At 32.9% G+C, this 13302-nt stretch overlaps 1 protein-coding gene across 7 annotated transcripts in view; it reads left to right on the top strand.

Moving 5' to 3' along the window:
* The window catches only part of LOC106867760 (3',5'-cyclic-AMP phosphodiesterase 4C), a 702494-nt gene that overhangs the window by 304432 nt on the left and 384760 nt on the right, over positions 1-13302 (top strand). The window lies entirely within an intron of this gene.

The raw sequence follows: 13302 nt of genomic DNA on the forward strand, positions 1-13302 counted from the left end.
AGGCAAAGTCAATCTTGGCAGAATTTGAACTCAGAACGTAAAAACAGACAAAATGCCACTAAACATTTTTCCCAGCATGCTAACGATTCTGCCAGCTCACTGCATGATAGTAATAATATTAATATAGAGTTGGGTTGAAGTACTAATAGCTTGGAATAGTAGTGGATGTCTACAGTAAAGTTAGCCAATGATGGAATATGTCTAGGAAAAAATTAGCTTGCAGGAGGCTCAACTTCACATTTAAAATGCAAGGCAATCTTTTTGAGCAATTTTTTCAGGAAATAAGTGTGTCATAAACATCTTATATCCTATCAAATATGGTAACTATCTTTAGCTAGTTAAGAAACTTCTAAAATAGTAAAGAGATTTCTATATAAACACATTGATGGAAAAACTAAGCTCAAAGAAAACAGGCTAGGTAATCACAAAAGAAGTGTACCTCGAGAGAGCCTCTACAGGGTCATACTGTATGTTAGAAACAGCAGCCAAATGCTCAACTGTCTTAAAAAAGGAAAAGAACACTGTTGTTTTAAACATGGAAAAAAAAATATCCAAAAGATGGTATATTGAAAAACTATGGCTGGAATGTAGTGATCATGCTGATTCCAAACTGGCCAGATGCTAAATTATAACAGCAACAGCATTTTAAAATATTTTTCTTTCATACAAATTATTTAAGAAGTAATACAACATGTTAACTTAACAGACAATAACCATTCTGAAACAAACTAGGTATGAACTGGAATCAATTCTGGAGACTAATTGTCAAGTGTAATAATAGGTTTATTGAATATTGGAGAAACCTTATATTTGAAATGCCACTCTTTTATGTGGAAATGCTATAGTGTGATAATGTTGGTATTTACAAGTTTTGACAATCAGCCACACACCCTGTTAATGAATTATTACAAATTAATGCAGCTATCAAAACAACAATTTAGTAAATCTAATTTGAGAAAGCAAGATTGGATTGGCAGAATTGGTAGAGTGTCAGACAAAATATCTTGTGGTGGTTGGTAAAGTTCTGAGTCCAAATTTCACTCTGATAAACTATGATGTTCCTCCTTCTTAGTTCAATAAAATATGCAACAGACTGGGGTTGATATAATCTGCTAAAACGTTTGTTGGTGACACCTCAAAATAACTGTAATCCCATGACTGAAGCCTACAAAAGATTAAAAGAATATCGTTTTGAACTATTCAAGATTGAAATCATACTAAATATTATAAAGACAACTATATGTTCATTACTATTTCAGCTACAACTTTTGGTTTATATCTCTCCAGAGACCATTGTAATCCAGTAGATCAGTGCTTATTACTGGTTTGAGACATCAAATGGATAGGAGGCACATCCCTGTATATAACAATACCCCAGTCTATCATTACAGGCTTTGAATATTGTTGGTCGTTGCATAACACATTAACCATTGGAATATTTTATGAGCAACTTGTGAAGGATTGAGCCAAAAGGTTTGTGTGATGATGAATTTGATGAAATTATTTGTACAGGGGTAATGATTAGATGAATTGTAATGATGCAGAAGTAGAATGCCCCACCACCACCACCACACACATTAAAGCTGTTTGCCACTGGCTATTGATGAGTGTGTTGAATGAAACACGATCTGGCACTAAAAAGACAATGAATGACAATAGTTATATTATGGAAGTAATATTTCTGCAAGTAATCGTAATTTTTAAAGTCTCTAAAGAATTTCATGATAGAAGTATCTTGCTAAATTCTGTTTCCTTAAAGGTAAAAGACTGGATGCAAAAGTACATGATAAATAAATCACTGAACAAATCTTTATTTTAAAAAGAATTCACTTCTTGAGGCTAATTCATTTGTTATATATAAGTTTTGAAACCAAAATATAACCACATATGAGGATTAAAATAAAAATAGAGGTTTTGATCAAGTTCTTTGTGATGCTTATTTGTATGGTACTAACATTTCTGTGAAATGGTAAAAAATTAAATATTTCAAAATGTTTTTAATAAACATTTCTTACAACCTGTAATAATAACTAATTATCAATTCTTTGATTTTTCTCATCATTGTAATTAATAAGAACTCAATTTCAATCTAATTTCAACAGATTCTTTAGACAAATCACTACTTGAAGCCTTCAGTCTCTTGCAAACAAAAAGTCTACATTGAAATATTAGTTTTCAGATATTTTAAAAATATTTGCTTATATTTAAGACTTTGAAGGAAAGTCATTAATTTGAAAATATTCTTTCAAATTAGTTTTATAAATAGAACAATTTTCTTTTTCCAGTTGATAAACAAAATCTATAAATGTTAACTAATTTGTAATGCCCCCTTTTGGAGAGGTTTTTTTAATGTTTCCAATGGTAATATTTGAATATTTGTTAAAACAACTACAAGATATCAAGTTGATATTTTGTTTCAATCTTAATTCTGTCTCTACAGTTTTTCTTTAAAGACCAACATTATGCGTATTGTTATATAACAAAATATAGTTGTCATTAAAATCTTAATGATATTTACTTCTTCTCAGTTTCTAAATTTGTTCATAATATTTTGTTAATTTTTATAAAATTGATCTTTCATCTGCAGAGCGAAAAAAGTTATTTACAAAAACACAAAAATTAATATGTCTCTGTTTTATAGAAAACCAAACTTGAAGTTTTGACATTAGAATATGTGTTATCTACACTCTACAGATGATAATTTTACCAGTTTCTCTTGTACTAAAATTAAAAGTATCGAGTTGGTCAAAAAGTCCATTCAGTTTTTGTTGACACTAAACTTCAAGCACTCTAATAAGTAGCTAATTTCAGTCTACCCCTTGCACACTCATTTGATACTTGACACTTCAACATAGTTTGACATGAACTTGCAACAGGACAGGTCATATTTTGTGTGCTTGGCATCACCTTGAAAATGGAGAACCAAATCAAACATTATCAGCACCTCATACTTTTTCTATTTCAGAAAGGCAAAAAGCAGTGGAAAGCTGCAGAAAAAACATGTAATGTGTACAGAGATTATGCTTTTATGAAACGTGTGCCAGAAGTGGTTTTCAAGATTTTGATTTGGAAATTTTTCAGTTCAACTGAGATTAATGGCTGTCCAACTGAGATTAATGACTGTCAAACTGAGATCAATGACTGTCCAACTGAGATTAATGGCAACAACATGAAGAAGCTAAACATTATCAGGATGGCTGTAGATATATTCCAAATAACCAAATCGAATGATGCAAACCATCTGTGTCAACTTGCTTACATCTGCAGGCTCAATGTTTAGAGGAAATGATTTTAAGCGAATGGTGACAGAAGACAAAAAATGAATCAGCTATAACAATGTGAAGTAGAGATGACCATGGGGTAAGCATAGCAAACTATCACAAACAACCTCCAAAGCAGGGCTTCACCCAAAGAAGATTATGCTTTCAATCTGGTGGGATTGGGAGAGTGTTGTCTTTTATGATCTTCTTCCTATGGACAGGACCATCAATTTGGATGTGTACTGTAACTGGTCAGACAAATTAAATGCAGCAATTTAGTAGAAGTGTCATTGCAATGTCAGACTGAACACTTATTTGCAGTCACAGTAGAAGTTACTAAGGCTTGGCTGGGAAGTTTTGTTGCACTCTCCATATTCACCCAATCTTGTGCCTTCAGATTTCCACCTGTTTCAGTCTCTTCAAAATTCATGGAATGGACAGACCTTCAACTCTGAAGAAGGTGTCAAAATTCACTTGTAAAAGTTTTTACCAGTAAAGACAGGAAATTCTTTGAGCAGGAAATAATGGATCAATCCACAAGGTAGCAGGAGATACTGGAACAAAACAGTAACTATATTCTTAAATTGCTTTGTGTTTAAAACTTGCATCATTTTTGTTTAGAAAAAAAAAAGGAATGGACTTTTTGACCTCCCCAATAATATCTTAATCCTTAATTGTCTATGTTTCCGAGAGGAAACAAGATGCAGCTTTATTGAGTGAAACTGCTACATGTCTTGAAAGAGACTGTTGACATGCATTACATCAATTGCATTTCCAAAGCACTCTGAAATAATATTTTGGTTTTTATTGACTAAGAAGTGATAGATATATTGTGTGTGCAATCAGCTATGATGCTGAGAATTAGGTTTTCTTGCTGATTTTTGATAAAAAGATTGAAAATTATTTATGACTGAAATACTTCAAGATGAACCACACATACATTTTGCAAATAATTAATTCAAATATAATTTATTTATTTTAACCTAATTTTATGCTGATGAATGCCAATAGAGTTTTTCTTTTTCTTTATACTTTGGTCATTATATCTTCTGCATGAGTTGACATTGATGTATTTATTAAGAGATTATTCAGAATTTTATTGATTGTAACATATAATATGGAGGCCTGTTGAATGGTATCATTTATGTGCAATATAATGGTGGATTTTACAGGCATTTATGGGAAGTTGTTTCTATTGTGTATTTGAAAAGATGGAGATTTGTTGTGGTCTATATGGAAGGTGTATAAGTGAGTTTTTATGATAATGTTTGTATAATATGTGGTTTTTAGAGAGTTTAGTATGTTTAATGGTTACTGATGTATTAGTTTGTCATTGGATTTTGTTTATTATGTGTAACATAGTGTGACTGCATTCTGCTTTAGTGATAATTTTGTTTGCCATTATTTGGCTTTAAACTTGTTTCAAGTGAACACATTCTCTATATTCAGGTGACAGGTTCTCTGTATGTTTAAATATCAATGTCTGCAGTTAGATATTGTAACAGGTATAACAGTATCAAGAAGTCAAGAAGACTTAGATAATTGTGCCAGAAGGTCAAATGTCAGATTAAATAAGAAGGCCAGATGTCATAACAGATATAACAGTATCAGGAAATCAGATGTCAAGTTGGACAACTTTATCTTGGTCAATAGTGGTGTCCAGAGATTAGCTGTTGAATTAGATAAATGTAGCAAGAAGCCATGTGTCAAGTTAGAAAATAATATCAAGAGATCAAATGTCAAGTTAGAAAGTAGTGTTAGAGAGGGCAGATTTTAGTTAAAAAACAGTTTCAGGATGTCAACTGCATGGTAAGTTCTCTGCAAATGAGCCTTACACCAAATGTATCAGGAAATGTTGGGGTGAAAATTTTATAAGAGATCCTCATAAATATCTTCTATTTTAATTTAACCTTTTTATTTCTAATTATTCACCATATTTCTGGCATAAAAATTCAGTGTTGACAGTCCACTTGGGTCTTAATACATCATTTTCTGTTTTCCAAAGAGAATTAGTTTTGATAAGGTTGTTATCATTCTACAGTTGATTTATCTTTTTTTTTCTTCTTCTTTTAATTAAGTCATAGGAATATGTTTATATTCAGAATCTAGTGGTCTTTTACAGCAAGTGTTGCCTGTACCTTGATGAGGCTATTGCAACGGTGACATATGTTCATGTCATCCACAAAAGTCTTAATATAGCTGCTAGCAGCTATATTGAAACTATTTATAACACTAAATTCCACTGACATGTTTGAAAGATTTGGTTCTGACTCATATGATTGGTGGAAGGTGTCTTTCACTAATGCTGATAGGAAAAAAACATCTTATGAAATGAAAATAGCAGTTTCCAAAGCTACATGTATAAGCAGGTTTATTATATCCAATGTTAAAACTGAAGATTTATATCTCCTACAGATATTGATCTAAATTTGATTACTTCTTTCTTTCATCTAAAAAATGTAGAATAAAATATTGCCATGTTTGTATTAGTAACTCAGAAAATAGACAGATCATTTGAGGATATTCACTTAGTAAATTACATTTTTGATTTTATTAATGAGAATAGAAAATTTTGTGAAGTGGACATCTTTATCATTGAAATCAATCCCTTTCCATAAAAAAGAAAAAATAGCAATATCAAACTTGTGAAGAGTTGCTGATCAATATTTCTAGAAAATCAGAATACTAGACTACAATGACAGAGCCACTACATATGTTAATCAACAAGACCTTACCCACTCAAATCCTGACTAACATTTAAATGTGACTGCAATGTTGAACACTAGTTGCTTGAGAATAAGAAAAGTAATAAGTAAGAGTATATGGCTAGATAGGAAGGAATATTAGGTTTACATGTGTCAACAAGATTATTCACCAGAGATAAGCTGGAGCCTGATATATCTTGTCTAATATCTAAGAAAGCAATGTCAAACAAAGCAGATTCTGTGAATGGTTAATTAAACAATGGCTTCCATATTAGCATGTCAGCTCTCAAACAACCCAAAATCTGGAAAATACCATCTGAAATTGCACTATTCTTTTATTTGTTTATTTAATTTATTTATCAAGTTGTAAATAATAGCATTGTAGGTTACCAGTTTCCAATGGGTTGATCAGTTTACTGAATTTTTGATGGTAACATATAAAAGAGAATGTTAGTTTTTTTTTTTCCTTTGTTTCTTACTGATGTTTATATTTTTTGCCAAAATACTTCAGCCTCATACAACATATAATATATGAAGGCATGTTAAATGGAGATTAAGACATCATCTGATATAGAATTGAATACGAAATATAGTGTCAAAAGTATGTAGTTTTATATATTGCAAGAAATTGTGACAGTTACTCATATATATATATAAATATTTAGCAGAAGTAACAGAGTAACTCAGAGTCTGAGAGTTTCATACGTTGGCACTTATTAAACTAGTTTAAGTCTCTCCGTTACTTGAGGCTTACATAAGTTAGATTTTTTCCATTCTGAAGTGGGTTTTTCCAATTTTTCCAATTTTTTTTCATCACAGACTTTGAAATGATGGGGGAAAGCTTTTTATGAAAAAAAATTTTTGAAAATTTATGATTTCCTCTGCCCATCAGGACCGATTTTGGTCAATTTTTTTGCATTATGCACTTAAAAATGATGGGAAAAATTGGAAAAGTCTCTGTCAAAAGGCAGAAAACCCAACTTCTGTGAGTATCCTTATCTGAAACTTTGTTGTAATTTTTTTTTATTAATAATCAGCAAAAGTTACAAAGTGACTGAGAGTTTCATGGATTGGCACCTATTAATGCATGAAACTCTTGACTCTTCAGCTACTCTGTAACTTCGACCAATTATTAATTTAAAAACAAAAAACGTATATATACTCATGTTATATATATACATACATCTCTCTCTCTCTCTCTCTCTCTCTCTCTCTCTCTCTCTCTCTCTCTCTCTCTCTCTCTCTCTCTCTCTCTTTCTCTCTCTCTCTCTCTCTCTCTCTCTATATATATATATATATATATATATATATATATATATACACACAAGTGTGAATATGTTATCTTTAATATCTTTAAGAGAGCATATTTTTACATTGATTTTATATCATTATTTCATATATCCTTATAATATATATGCACTAATATACACATGGCATGCAGGTGGAGTAGTGTGTGCAGAATATCTGAAGATGGTTATTTCACTCTTTAAGTATGATTTAAGGGAAATTTGGCTGCTATTGAAAGGAATGCTATGTGCATTATTAAAGTAGACTAGGACTATTACTGAATATACTTTTCATGTTTATTGTTACTGCAATTATTACATGCTATGCATGGGTTTTCTTCAATTATTGTAAAATCCCCAGGTTATTCCTGACATTTTAGTGAGTCCATCAGGTACAGTTGTTTCATTGGAAAATCCTACAAATTATGCTCTGAAAGTCTGGAATCTTTATAGTGGTTGCAATAGATTTGTATCATTTGTTCTTTGTGTTACTGGACAAATACTTTATTCAGTATCTGAAAGTATTAGTGAATGTAAATGAAATAATATTAATTTCAAAAGAAACTGTTAAAATTGTCATTATGAAAAAGTTAATGAACTTAAAGTAAAAGAAATATATGTATCTGGATGAGTATTTGTTTTTGGATCTATTGCTGTTCATTATTATGTGCCTGCTGAATCGTTGTTTTTTGATGGAGGTCATCATCATTATCATCATCGTTTAATGTCCAGTTTCCATGCTGGCATGGGTTGGATGGTTTGACTGAGGACTGGCAAACCAGGAGGATGCACCAGGCTCCAATCTGATCTGGCAACGTTTCTACAGCTGGATGCCCCTCCTAACGCCAACCACTCCGAGAGTGTAGTGGGTACTTTTACGTGCCACTGGCATGAGGGCCAGTCACACGGTACTGGCAACAGCCACATTCAAATAGTGCTTTTTACATGCTACTCAGGTGGCATTGGCGTTGGCCACGACAACGATTTCACTTGACTCAACAGGTCTTCTCAAGCACTGCATATTGCCTGACGATTGAATGGGCTAGTTATGCGACACTGACATAGGCCATGGCTACAATCTCACTTGGCTTGCTGGGTCTTCTCAAGCACAGCATATCTCCAAATGTTTCGGTCGCTTGTCATTGCCTCTGTGTGGCCCAACGTTTGAAGGTTGTGCTTCACCACCTCATCCCAGGTCTTCCTGGGTCTACCTTTTCCACAGGTTCCCTCCACTGCTAGGGTGTGACACTTCTTCACACAGCTGTCCTCATCCAAATATAACACATAACCATACCAGTGCAGTCGTCTCTCTTGCACACCATACCTGATGCTTCTTATGTCCAACTTTTCTCTCAGGGTGCTTGCACTCTGATGTGTATGCACACTGACATTATACATCCAACGGAGCATACTAGCTTCAATTCTTTCAAGCCTACACATGTCCTCAGCAATCACAGCCCATGATTCACTGCCGTGTAGATAGCTGTTCACACGAATGTATCATACAGTCTACCTTTCCCTCTGAGTGAGAGGCCCTGTGTTACCAGCAGAGGAAGGATCTCTCTGAACTTTGCCCAAGCTATTTTTATTCTAGCAGTTATACCCTCAGAGCATCTATCCCCGCTACTGACTTGGTCCCCTAAGTAACAGAAGCTATCAACTACTTCTAGTTTTTCCCCCTGGTATGTGATGGAAGCTGTTTTCTGCACATTTCAGTGTTTATTGCCCCTGTGCATCTTCCACACGCAAAAACTATCTTCTCAGTTAACCTTCCTTTGATATTGCTGCACCTCTTATGTGACTTTGTAAATGTAGGACCATTATTTCAACATTAGTCAAGTGGATAGCTGTTATAATTTTCCTGAGTCTTTAGGGAAATATCTTTTACATTTTTCATCAACCATGCATGTTGTATTGGGTTTATTACTTACATGGACCATGTAGCATGCTCTTGGCGACATGTTGAAATAGAGGCAGTTGTGTTTGTGGATTTGGAAGTTCTGCATAAACAAACTTTTCATAATGTTCTGGATCTAACATTCTTTGTTTAATATAAACAACATATGACAATGGGGAAATCCATGCTTTTGAAACTCTATAGTCTACATGTACCCTAAAGTCTTTCCCAAAATGTTCTTCCAAATATCATGTAAGAGATCCCTAAGTTTCATATTAAATACTTTATCAGTTAAGTCAGGTCTGTTAGCCAGTCTGTGATTTTTCTTTCCATTGGGAATTACAGGTGAAAGTGACGAAGAAATTTGGTTTTTCTAATATTTGAACAATCACCATCAAGTCTTGGTGTAATTTTTGCATCCATTGTGGGCCTCCTATGAATGCTAGTAGTATGATTACTCTTTTGCTAATATTTGAGCTATGGGAATACATGTAATCATGAATATTTTGTTAAATCTATGCCCTGATGTTTTTGATTATATCGATTCAACTGTAACCTTCAATCTTGGAATACATATCACAGTAATATTCTTGAGCTGAACCACCTGAGTTGTGAAGGAAATGGAAATAATGTTCCCAAACCATGAGCCTACTTTTGTAAAAATCCATTTCTGATATTTTATGACCCTTACCTCCAACATCAAAAGTCGACCCTTTATCCCCTACCACCAAATGGAAATAGCAATGAGAACCATCGTGGGTCATAATTTGAAAGCACTGAATTGATTGTTGAAAGGAACACACCTTTTACACAGTGTCAGAAGTTTTTGTGGTTGTATTGTTTCTAAACATCTGGCATAATTACTGCAACTTCTGTAGCTAGACAATTGCATGTTTGGTTACCAGCTACAGGAATGTATTTGTTTTTTGGAATAACCATTGAGAACTTTTGTGTATTAACAGTGCCTAAATACTCTGCTCTGTTATTTTGCTGAGGAGGTCAAGACTTTTTGAGAACCTTACATTGCTAGAGGATCCTGTACTTTATCATCTCATCTCTTAAGCTCCGAGTTATGCAATCAGCCCTCAACACTTCATCACAAGTCTTTCAGTAAAGTGTGGTTTAAGGGAGATTTGGCTGCCGTTTCTAGCATGTTGAGCGACCATATAGAGATTTTACTCACTGATGATGTGTGTCTGGTGGATCCGGGCTGACATACTCATTTGAAATGTTTTTAATTATGCTAATATAATGTGCATTTATAAAACAAAGAAAAATTACTGCCTAAATACTGCCAATATATGTATATATATATATATATATATATATATATATAGAGAGAGAGAGAGAGAGAGAGAGAGAGAGAGAGAGAGACATACAAACATATATTCACATTATTGTCACCCTTTTGATGCGAATTGAATGAATGTGCAGTAATACAATAAGTGAAGCAAACTGATATATAGATGTATAATAGCAATGTAATCTTAGTGTTTCTTGTGTTGAAAAGAAAATGAACGCATGCAAAGCATGCAAACAGTTGAAAATGTAAAATTTAAAGCAGACAACTATAAAATGAAATCTTGCAAAGCTGTTGTTAACAGAACGTGTATTCTTAAAAAACAATGATGAATAAATGAAAATAATTAAATGTTAAAAAGACAATGAAACAGAAGCTGTAATAATTGTTTCTAATATAGGTACAATGACTAACATAAGCTGTAATAAGAAGAAAAACTTCAACACAAAACGTTGTCAGCAAAGAAAACAGGCTTAAAACATAATATTATTAGTATTAAAAATGCAAGAAGAAAACACACTATTACTGATAATAAATTAAAAAACAAAATGCTATGAAAAATTTTGAATGGCTTTTGTAGACATGTTTGAATATTCAATACATTGCCAAGTAGAAATTAAAAGAAAAATATGTTACTTGCACAAACTGAACTCCAGTCTTGGGGATTTCCCTCAGGGCAGGACCCAGTATGAAGGGACTCATTATGCATGCATTACTGGAAGAGCATAGTAAGCATATTTTTTTAAATATGTGGTAGATATATATATATAAAACTTTAAAAGCCAGTGTATAGCCTGAGGTGAATTTATTAGTCCAAGAACATTAGTTTTTAATATTACTAGTTTATAAGCTAATGGCATTGTATAGCAATAACCAACTGATCAATCTGAAGAATAATTTCAGATTAAGAAATATGAATCTTTACAAATCGTAAATTCATAGTGAAGTGAATATGTTTATCATCAAAATAAGGTGGGGTGGACTCAGAGAATTTCGATAATGTGGTGTGACGAATTTCACATATAAAAACCCAAATGCAGAAAGACCTATTGTATTTTAACAATATCAAGGTTATTTTCAAATTATGAATTGAATAAATAAAAATTAATAACAACAAATAAATCTTTCTTGTTATTAGTGGTTTATCATAATGACAATTAAAATGAAGTTGAAAGGCTGTCAAAGATCTATCAAAACAGACAACCAACCTTTGTAGTCATGCATCTCTGTTATTGTGAACAATTGTACCTCAAGGAAACATAACTGGTCTTGTTATCACAACCCCTCAAGATGTTGCAGCCACAATGAAAATAAATGAAATACGAAAATGGGTTCATTATCAGCAAAAAATTAGTTAGACAAAGGCGAAAATTTGAGGAAATTTTTAAAACAGTAGCTAAAGATGAGTACGCAAATAGAGGTCAAAATTAGATACAGCGATATTAAATTGGATAGAAAACCAAGACAGAAAGGCATGATGGTGATGAAGTCTCCCATCTGTCTTCAACCATTAAAATAAGCCAATAAGAAGAAACAGCTGTCTGGAGACTTTAAAGTAACAATGGGTTGGTGTTCAAGATATAGGAAGCAAGAGAATTTGATATTGAGACAAAGGATTTTGAAAAAAAATAACCAAGTTCCAGAGTTTCATAATATGCAAAAATGACGTGAATAATGTTTTTTGACATCGTCAGCAATTGAACAGTCAATGTAGTAGGAGCAAAAAGTTTTCTCACCAAGACAATGAGGGCATGGAAAACAGCATCTCACTGTAGTATTACCATGGGCAGCAGAAGGCACAAAATTACCTCACATGGTAATTTATCTTTTAAGTGGAAAATAAGGCCAAAGAAAAATATCTACCCTCCGGGTAGATATTTTTCTTAGTAGTCCATGCTCAAGAGAAAGGGTAGAGGATGATAGTTGAATTAAATGGATTTCTAATGTATGAGCTTGTGGGCCATGTGAATTATTAAAACCACCATCACTACTGGTGTGGGACATGTTTAAATCCCACATGTCTGACCATCCGAAGAAGAACCAAAAATGCTGAAACACCAATGCTGCAGGAATCCCTGTTGATCTTTTCTGTTTGGCTGGAAATTTTAAAGTTTAGTAAAAATTTTAAAACCTGGTGTTTTGATGTAATTTTCCATGCTGAATCTCAGGAGCTAATTCAATTTTTCTAGAAAGAGTTTTTTAAAGTTACAGAGGTTAAAAGTTTGATTTATTTTTACCCAGTTAGAAAGCAAGATTTGGAAGCTATCATTTGGTGAGTGACTGCACATGCAGTCATCTGTAAACAAACGAAATATTGGTGGAATTTTGCTTTACACACGCCATTTAACCTCTCATGGCTTTTCTTTTTTTTTTTTATTGTAAGAAAAGTTTTGCAAATGTGTATTCAACTCACAGGAATTCATACGATTATGCAAAAACCAAAAAAAAAAAAAAAGATGATGTGTGATTTAAGGCCTATTTAACTATTATTTTTAGTACATTTCTCGACCACTTCATACCTCATACATTTTAAGTATTCAATAAGCGAAAAATGACCACGTGGGCAAGCAACTCGGTAACAGTTTGGCTTGTTACACTATGGAAACAGGCACCTATATGTCTATAGCTTTTGATTGACTAAAATTACGCCAAATCTGCAAACTTTAAAAGCGATTAACTCTTTATTTATTGATTTATGGTGAAAATGAATTTCATGTCAATGATTACCCTACAAAATTACGTAATATACCAAATATTGAAATCAACTGGAACAATAATCGAAGAAATTGAAAAGCAGCAGTCAAACTGAAAAGATCCATCCCTGCTGGTCTAACTAGCATATTACAATCGCTTG

Source organism: Octopus bimaculoides, chromosome 18 (genome assembly GCF_046866305.1).
Source record: "Octopus bimaculoides isolate indiv1 chromosome 18, ASM4686630v1, whole genome shotgun sequence".
NCBI classification, from domain to species: domain Eukaryota; kingdom Metazoa; phylum Mollusca; class Cephalopoda; order Octopoda; family Octopodidae; genus Octopus; species Octopus bimaculoides.